This window comes from Rhinopithecus bieti, unplaced genomic scaffold (assembly GCF_001698545.2).
Source record: "Rhinopithecus bieti isolate Rb0 unplaced genomic scaffold, ASM169854v2 scaffold_14936, whole genome shotgun sequence".
NCBI classification, from domain to species: Eukaryota; Metazoa; Chordata; class Mammalia; order Primates; family Cercopithecidae; genus Rhinopithecus; species Rhinopithecus bieti.
Window position 1 is genome coordinate 419543 of NW_016808811.1, and position 10173 is coordinate 429715.

Below are 10173 nucleotides of genomic sequence, written 5' to 3' on the forward strand. Positions count from 1 at the left end.
CCCCCCCCCCCCCGGCTCGCTGCATTGCAGTTGGATCGCAGACTGCTGTGCTAGCAATGAGGGAGACTCTGTGGCCGTGGGACCCTCCCAGTCAGGTGTGGGTATAATTTCCTGGTGTGCCCGTTTGCTTAAAGTGCAGTATTGGGGTGGGAATTACCCGATTTTCCAGGTGTTGTGTGTCTCAGTTCCCCTGGCTAGGAAAAGGAATTCCCTTCCCCCTTCTGCTTCTCAGGTGAGGCAATGCCTCGCCCTGCTTCAGCTCTCGCTGGTCGGGCTGCAGCAGCTGACCAGCACTGATTGTCCGGCACTCCCCAGTGAGATGACCCCAGTACCTCAGTTGAAAATGCAGAAATCACCAGTCTTCTGTGTTGCTCGCGCTGGGAGTTGGAGACTGGAGCTGTTCCTATTCGGCCATCTTGCTCCACCCCCTCAATTGTTTTAATTTTTATCTCCCACAAATGAGTGAGAACATTTTAAGTTTGTTTTTCTGTACCTGGCTTATTTAACATAATAACCTCCAGTTCTACCCATGTTGTTGCAAATGACTGGACCTCATTCTTTTTTATGTCTGAATGGTGCTACATTGTGCATATGTACCATATTTTATTTATCCACTCTTCTGTGGATAGGTTGCTTTCCAATCTTGACTATTGTGAATAGTGCTGAGAGTACAGATATCTCTTCCATATACTGATTTTCTTCCATTTTTGTATATAGCAATGAGATTGCTGGATGATATGGTAGCTCTGTTTTTAGTTTTTTGAGTTTTCCATAGTGGTTGTACTACTTTACATTTCCACCAACAGTGTATGAGGGTTCCCTTTTCTCCATATCCTTGCGTGCATTTTTATTGCCTGTCCTTTGGATAAAAGTCATTTTAACTGGGGTAAAATGAAATCCCATTTGAGTTTTGATTTGTACTTCATTGATAATCAATGATACTGAGTATCTTTTTATATACCTGTTTGTTGTTTGTCTTCTTTTGAGAAATGTTTATCCAGATCTTTGGCCAATTTTTATAATTGTATTATTAGATCTTTTCCTATAGCTTTGTTTGAACTCCTTATATATTCTGGTTATTATTCCCTGGTCAGATGGACAGTTTGCAAATATTTTCTCCCATTCGGTGGGTTGTTACTTCACTTTGTCGACTATTTTGTTTGCTATGCAGATGCTTTTTAACTTGATGTGATTCCATTTGTCCATTTTGCCTTTGGTTGCCTGTGCTTGTGGTGTATTACTCAAGAAATCTTTGTCCTGCCCAATGTCCTGGAGAGTTTCCCTAATGTTTTAACAGTTGCATAGCTTGAGGTTATAAATTTAAGACTTTAATCAATTTTGAATTGATTTTTTATATGGCAAGAGATAGGAGTCTAGTTTCATTCTTCTGCATATTGATATCCAGTTTTCTCAGTGTCATTTATTGAAGATACTGTCTTTTCTCCAGTGTATGTTGCTGGCACCTTTGTCAAAAATGAGTTCACTGTAGGTGTTTAGATTTGTTTCTGGGTTGTCTATTCTGTTCCATAGGTCTATGTGTCTGTTGTTATGCCACTACCACGTAGTTTTAGTTACTATAGCTCTGTAGCATAATTTGAAGTCAGGTAATCTGATTCTTCCAGTTTTGTTCTTTTTGCTTAAGATAGCTTAGGCAATTCTGAGTCCTTTATGGTTTTATAAAAAATTTAGGATTGTTTTTCTGTATCTGTGAAGAATGTCATTGGTAGGGATTGCACTGACTCTGTAAATTGCTTTTGTTGGTATGGACATTTTAACAATATTGATTCTCCCAGTCTATAAGCATCTTTCCATTTCTTCATCTTCTTAAATTTCTTGCATTAATGTTTTATAGTTTTCATTATAGGGATCCCTCGTGTCTTTGTTTAAGTTCTAGGTATTTTATTTTATTTGTGGCTATTGTGAATGGGATTACTTTTAAAATTCTTTTTCTGATTGTTCACTGTTGGCATATAGAAATGGTACTGATTTCTGTATGTTGATTTTGTATCCCACAAATTTACTGAATTTATCAGTTCCAATAGTTCTTTTGGTGGAATCTTTAGGTTTCTGCAAACATAAGATCATATCATCTGCAAACAGGGATAATTTGACTTCTTTCTTTCCAATTTGGATGCCATTCATTTCTCTCTCTTGTCTGACAGCTCTAGCTAGAACTTCCAGTATGGTGTTGAATAACAGTGGTGAAAGTGGCATCCTTGTGTTCTAGAACTTAGAGGAAAGGTTTTCAGTTTTTCCCTATTCAGAGTGATACTAGCTGTGGGTCTGCCATATATGGCTGATATGGTTTGGCTCTGTTTCCCCACCCAAATCTCATCTTGAATTGTAATCCCCATGTCAGCCTTCTGCCATTATCGTAAGTTTCATGAGACCTCCCCAGCCATGCAGAACTGTGACTCAGTTAAACTTCTTTTATTTATAAATTACCCAGTCTCAGGTAGTATCTTTACAGCCATGTGAAAATGGACTAATACAGTTGGCTTTTATTGTGTTATGGTATGTTCCTTCTGTATCTAATTTTTTGAAGGTTTGTATCTTGAAAGTATATTGAATGTTATCAAATGCTTTTTCAGTATCAGTTGAAAGGATCATATGGTTTTTGTCCTTCATTCTGTTGATATGATGTAGTGCATTGATGAATTTGCCTATGTTGAATCATCCTTTCATCCCTGGGTGGTCATGATGAATGATTATTTTAATGTATTGTTAAATTTGATTTGTGAGTATTTTGTTGATGATTTTTGCATCAATGTTTGTCAGGAATACTGACCTATAGTTTTCCTTTTTTAATATGTCTGTCGATTTTGGTATCAAGGTAATATTGACCTCATAGAATGAGTTAAGTATTTCCTTCTTCTCTATTTTTTTGGAATAGTTTGAGTAGGAATGATATTAGTTCTTCTTTAAATGTTCAGTAAGTCAGCAGTGAAGTCATTGAGTCCTGGGCTTTTCTTTCTGGGATACTTTTTATTACAGCTTTAATCTTATTACATGTATTTTAGTCCATTCTCACATTTCTATAAGGAACTACCTGAGACTGGGTAATTTATAAAGAAAAGGTGTTTAATTGGCTCACAGTTCCACAGGCTGTAAAGGAAGCATGGCTGGGGAGGTCTAAGGAAATTTACAATCACGGCAGAAGGTGAAGGGGAAGCAGGCATGTCCTACATGACTGAAGAAGGAGGAAGAGGGTGAGAAGGGGGAAGTGCTACACACATTTATACACAACCAGATCTCATGAGGAACCACTCAGTATCATGAGAACAGCAAGGGGGAAGTCTACCCCCATGACCCAATCATCTCCCAGTAGGTCCCTGCTGCGACACTGAGGATTACAATTTGGACATGAGATTTGGACAGGAACACAAATCCATACCATATCAACATGTTATTGTTCTGTACAGGGTTTGGATTTCTTTATGGTTCAATATTGCTGGGTTGCATGTTTCTAGGAATTTACACATTTTTTTTCCTAAGTTTTCCAATTCATGGACATATAGTTGCTCATAGTAGCCTCTAATGATCATTTGAATTTCTGCAGTATTGGCTGTAATGTCTCCTTTTTCATCTCTGATTTTATTTATTTGGGTCTTCCTTATTTTTTTTCTGAGTCTGTGTAAAAGTTCTTCATTTTGTTTATTTTTCAAAAAACCAACTTTTTAACAGTTGATTTTCTGTATTGCTTTCTTCATTTAAATGTCACTTATTTCTGCTCTGATCTTTACAATTTCTTTTCTTCTACTAATTTTCAGTTTGGCTTGCTCTTGCTTTCCTAGTTCTTTTGAAAAACGCTATATTGATATTGGTTGACAGTCTAGATTTTGAGGTCAGAAAAAGAGGGATTCAAGCCCCTGCTCCACTAATTTTAGCTGTGGTATTTTAGACAAGTTTTTTTTGTTGTTGTTGTGTTGTTTTGTTCTGTTTTTTTTTTTTTTTAGATGGAGTCTCTGTTGCCAGGCTGCTAGGCTGGAGTGCAGTCGTGCCATCTTGGCTCATTGCAAACTCCGCCTCCCAGATTCTCCTGCCTCAGCCTCTCAAGTAGCTGGGATTACAGGTGCATGCCACCACACCCAGCTGACATTTGTATTTTTAGTAGAGATGAGGTTTCACCATGTTGACCAGATGGTCTCGATCTCCTGACCTCATGATCCACCCGCCTCAGCCTCCCAAAGTGCTGGGATTACAGGCATGAGCCACTGCACCCAGCCAGTTATTTCACAGTTGCAAAAATCAGGGTTTTAAGAGGGTAAATAAACAAAATTTAATCTTACAAAATAGTACCTCTAAGTTATTATTTCAATAAGAACATTTTTAAATCTGAAAGTAATTATGTAGATTTGTATTTGACTTTGCAGGAAATATTTCCTTTCATGGCATGTAATAAGAGTGCAATATTATGGCAGCCTAAATTTTAGAATTCCTAGTAATCATTTAAAATAATATAAATTGCAGATGCATAGTCCAGTAAATGTTCATTTAAGACCCTCAATAAGTATTAAACAAAAGAATTTAAAAGGAACACATAACAATTATATTGAGGCATCAAATGTAGATAGCGTTTCCAAGAATATTTTTACGTGATCAATTCACAAATATGAAAATGAAATACACAAAACAAGTTTCCTGTTGTTACAAAAGCTATTAGAATTAGATGTATGGAAGAAAAGTCATTGATCTCTATGTCTAGAAATCATCTTGAAAGGAAATCAAATCTGCTGGTAACAACCAACACTTGTTAAGCTTTATGTCAATTATTTAGTACTTAATTTCAATTTTTCATGTTTTACATAAGAAAAAAAGTTGTTGGCTTTCATCTCAACACCTGCTTCCTTTTAGCCAAAAGAAGCAGGTAAGGGAAGTCAAAAACTTCCCTGGCTTTGGACCAATTAACAAATATGACATTTAATTCCTCATTATGGAGAGGAGGTAAACATTGGGTCAGTATTGAAGCCTGTTCCTGCCGCTGGGGGGTATTGGTCCAAGACTGACTAGCATCTCTGGGCAATGGACAAGCAGGCAAGAGACAAGAAATAGGGATCCTCAGTGCAAGAACAATAAGAAGTCTGTCTGCCCATAGCAGCGTCATGCTGACGACTCCCTGGAGGAAGGCTTGTATCTTCCTCAGGACAGTTTATTGTGACCTTGGGGTTTGATCCCTGAATGATCACTCACAAGGGCCCTGTGAATCAGGAAAGATTTTAGGTCCATCCCCTTTGGCTTATCTTCTGAACAAATCAGGAAAATGCTTATTATGCATATCAACTCAGCAGTCTGCATGATTTGAAATTTAATCCTTATATATTCTGAATGCTGGCACACATCCATTATTTTACAGGATGAAGAATTTATAGCCACTACGTAGTAGCTTTTGGCGGGGTGGTGCAAGCTAAGTACATAAATTCAAAGATTTTGCCTCCATTTTCTGATACTTTTATAGAGCCAATGATTTGTCTGTGATCAAAACACTAGTCACTAGTGAATCTTAGATCCAATCTAGAAATCTCTGATTCCCTGTTGGTATTCAGTTTATGAGTCTGGTGGATGGGGTGAATAACCTCACTACACCTCATAATACTAGGGGAGTTTCCCTCTACAAATTAAAATGAAAATATTTCTCATCTAGATCCCAGAAAAACAAAAAAGAAAGATGTACCAGCAATCTCTGAAGTACTGTTTCAGGTCCTCTAGTCTTTTCCTGTCTCTTGGTCTAGTTGCTGTCATAGTACTCTTTGTTTTGTTTTGTTTTGTTTTGAGACAGTCTTGCTCTGCTGCGCAGGCTGGAGTACAGTGGCGTGATCTCAGCTCACTGCAGCCTCCACCTCCTAGGTTCAAGCGATTCTCATGCCTCAGCCTCCCGTGTAATTGTAGCTGCCATTACTGGCACGTGCCACCATGCTGAGCTAATGTTTTTTGTATTTTTAGTAGAGATGGGGTTTCGCCATGTTGGTCAGGCTGGCTTCAAACTTCTAGCCTCAAGTGTTCCACCCTCTTCAGCCTCCCAAAGTGTTGGCATTACAGGTGTAAGCCACCTCATCCAATCTGTCATAGTACTCTTTATGGGATCTGAGGCACCATGACAACACCTTATTTCATGCAGGTGGAGATGCATTGTACCACTCACCTCCTCCCCAGAGTGACATAGACTGAGACCCCATATTATGTTTACACATGCCTAATCTAGAAAAACAAGTGTGTCAATGTCCTGTAGAACACACCCTTAACCAGTGGAATAAAAGGAGATTTTGGGCAATTCTTTACCCTTCTTCGTCACTATTGGATTATTCTGAAAAACAGTTTGTATGACTTCTTAAGGACTGTCTTTTAGGATCAAGCATTCTTACCTTGGCTCTTTCTCCTTTCCTGCTTCACTGCCTACAGTGTGAGGGAGGAATATGTCATTACTAAGACTGAAGTCCTCTCTATGTATCATTCAGAAGTCACTATTGTAAGGTATAGTTTGCATAAATCATGCTGTCACATGCCATAAACCCTATTAAATTTGAGAAAGCATAGTATTGCAATGACAAAGTGATGAGAAGAGGGTACGTGGAATAAAAAAGGGTAAAAATCCAGACTATTATGCTAAAGCCGTCTTTATGGATGGTTTGTTCAACTCCTGCATTTTAGAAATAAGGAAACTATAGCCAGAGAAGTTAGGTGACCTCTCTCAAGTCACACAGCCAATTGATGGAACAATCTGGGTGACATCCAGGTCCCCCGTACGTCTCGACAGTCTGCTTCTCCCACTGAATCCTGACCAGCAACATCAAAATTCTGTCCCCTTGGCAGTTTTGGCACACAGAACAAATAATGTGTCATCAGGCCCCTAGAGTTTAATGAAAAATATTCACTAACAGCTCCAAGTCATCATTCTTGGTTCTCCCACATCTTTTGGATTATCACTTTTCACAGCTGATTCCAAAAAGTGATAGCCATGATTGTTGTACATAAATATTAACTGTACCTAATAGCTGCATACCCAAATGAAAATTATTTTGAATCAGTTCTTCAGAGCCCAATGTCTCTAAGTAAATGGATAGTTAAAATTTTGTTTCCTGGAGAGCCAGAGGACAAAACTTCAGAGCATGAGACTACAGCGACATTTGAGCATCTGCCCAACACAGAAGCCAGACTCCAATCCATATGACTTTCTCCTCCTTAGTCCCAATCTGTGAACAAAGTTTGCTCCAAACATCATGTCAGTTTAACTCAACAAACGTCTGATGAGGGCCCACTTATGTACAATGAGCTGAGTGAATGAAAAGCCAGGCATCCTTTTGAGAATCTGCTCAAGTCCTTTCTAGTTCACAAAAACTTTCTATGAGAGAGAGGCTCTCTCTCCCTAAGGGTCAAAAGTGCTTAACCAATGTACATAAAACTGTGTGGCATAATCAGTATCACACTTTTCTCTTTTCAAGAAGAGACTTTATGAGGGCAGGAACTGTTTATGTGTGTGTTTTGCTCACTACTGTAATCTCTAGTTTATAACACAGTGTACACCACATGTACTGGCTGGGCATTTAATAAATATTTGTTGCATTAACTTGTCTTCTCCTTGCCTGTAGGATAACTGACTGGTCTCAATTTCCTAATGACTTTCTTAGTTTTGCATAAAAGTCCTGCATCCCAGGAAACTCCTCGGTCCTAGGCAGATGGAGAAGGTTGGTCATCCTCCTGTAGGAGTTTACAAGTTGATCAAGTTGGGAAAACCACGTATTTTTAAAGTATGTAACCCAAGACTTTGCTGGATACATAATAAATAGCAAATATTCACTTATCCTGGACACTAACTGGAATGCTTTCAAAAGAGACTGTTTTCCCAGACAATTCCCAAAAATCTACTAATACTACCCTCACATGATTAGAATTATCTCAGAAAATCTCTTCTCTGGCAAAAAATAAAATTCCTTATCGTTAAAATCTGACTCACAGAGATACTTAAGTGACTGACGATTAGGGCAGTTCAGAAGGAAGAGGAGAGCATGGTGACCCAGAAAGTCTCTGCGAAGGGCCATGAAAATCACAAAACATCAAAGTGAGGAGAGGCAATTTCCCTTAGTTATTAGTAAGTGACTGCATCTTGTAACCCTTCTTTGAAGCCGCAGAACTGGCAGTCCTTTTTTTTTTTTTTTTTTTGTCCCACATCCTGGAGGTGTGGTGTTAAAAACTGTAGAAAGCATTCTGCAGTAGGCAGTAGTTTAAGATTTTATATTAGCATTTTTGATCCAATTTCCCCTTTGTCTTACGTCTCAGATAATGCAATGCATACATTCTAGTTGTATTAAAAATAAGTATGTATGTAAAATAAATAATTTCAAGTGCAGTCCCCACTCCATGCCCAACCCTACCAAAATCTTTCCCTCCCCATAGGGAACTGCCTTAAATAGTTTATTGTGGCTCACTCTTGTGTTTCTCTTGCGGAATTCACACGTACATTATAAACATAATTTTTTCAAAAGCAGATTCATTCCTTTCTGTATGTATATGACAGATACTGTGTGTGCATATATATCTCAGAACTTTTTATTATTACTATAATGTAGATTTACCTCATTATTTTTCTAGATTGATGCTGTACCATATGGGTGTAACAATGTAACTATTTTCTCATTGGTGTCCATTTAGTTTGCTTCTAAGTGTTTGCTGTCACTATTAGTGCTACAAAAACATACATGCCTGCTTTATTGCAGTATTGAAAGGTAGGTGGATTTTAAATTTGATATATTCAAATAGTGTGTTTATAAGTGGTGTACTTTTTTGGCGGGCAACTTGGGCAGTATCTGGGAGTACCTAAAAAGTTGCCAACCTGGCAGGGAAAAGAAATATAGTACCATGTTATTTTCCTTCATTATTAGATAAGTTCTATTCATTAAATCAACAACTCTTTTTTTGACAATACGGAAACCTTCTTTTAGATCCTGGTGATATGGAGCCAAGCATCCTCATTTTCATGGAATTTATCTTTTACTCCAGGGAAACGGGCAGTATACAATTAAAAAACTCTGTCAGATGTGTGTAAATTGTATGAGTCAAAATAAGGTATTGAGACAGAAGACAGTAATGTGGGGGCATGATATTTTATATAGAGTATGAAGGCATCTCTGATAAGAAGATATTAAAGCAGAGACTCAAAGGAAGTGAGAAGATGAGTCATGAGGATATCTGTAGGCAGAAGGGTTTCAAGCAGAGGGATCAGCAGTTGAAAAACAATTAGGCAGAAACATACTTGGCATAATCATTACGTCGGCCATTTGCATTTCTGCGAACTACTTGTTTATATGATTTTTCTATGTTTCCACTGGGGTATTATTTTTTTCTTGTTAATAGGAACTCAATATATTATAGACATGTAATAGGATAGTCATTCTTCACCTTTTATTTATGCTACAAATATTTTCTTTCAGTTTTTCTACCAGACTTCCATTTATTTATTGTGTTTCTTTTATTGTTCTTGTGAACACGAGTTTTAAAGTTTTGCTTCTTGTGTCAAGAAGGTTTTCCTTGACAAGCCACTTTAATTTTTCCCGTGAAAATAGGGGTCATGATCCTTCCAGATCAATTACCCTCAACTGCCTTAGTTCTGACTGCTTCCCCAGCCCTGCTGGTATTCCTGAAGAAGCTCTTGGACTTGCAGACATGTCCTAGGAAAGCTGCTGGACCCAGGAACCACCACAAGCAGCTGTCAGCATCTCTAAGACATAGGTCTGCTCCATGAAATACACAGCTCTATAGTGAATATAAGAGAGAAACTTAGAGTGGATGTATTTCTAGGCTATCCTCTGGGACATTCTGAAAATGGTTTAGTAAATTGGTTAGTCATAAATTCTTCCCCATCCCCATATTCCCCAGATTCCATGAAACTATATGACAGAGGAATGCAGAGCATATTGAGGAACTGAACCCACAGTTGAAGCCTGGGTTGGAATACTCACTTCTGGATATATTCCAGATCTGGCATATATCAGCTTTGAAATAAACCCCTAGGACACAGTTCTCAGTTCTGGCCAAGCATTAGAACCATCTGCATAGCTTTCTGAAAATGCAAACCTGGAACCAAAAAACATTGGAATTCACTAGTCTGAGGTGAGCCCTGGAAACAGCAGTTTTAAAGCCTATGGGCAATTCTGGTGCTCATCCATGGTTAGGAAGCCTGAA

General features: G+C 38.2%; 1 long non-coding RNA gene across 1 annotated transcript in view; it reads right to left on the reverse strand.

Annotated features, from left to right (window-relative positions):
* LOC108538906 (uncharacterized) overlaps positions 1-5809 on the reverse strand; it is a 27470-nt gene extending 21661 nt beyond the window's left edge. The window contains exon 1 of the long non-coding RNA XR_001888226.1: positions 5672-5809. This is a non-coding gene — a long non-coding RNA (uncharacterized LOC108538906). The remainder of the gene's footprint in view (positions 1-5671) is intronic.
* Positions 5810-10173: the final 4364 nt, after the last annotated feature.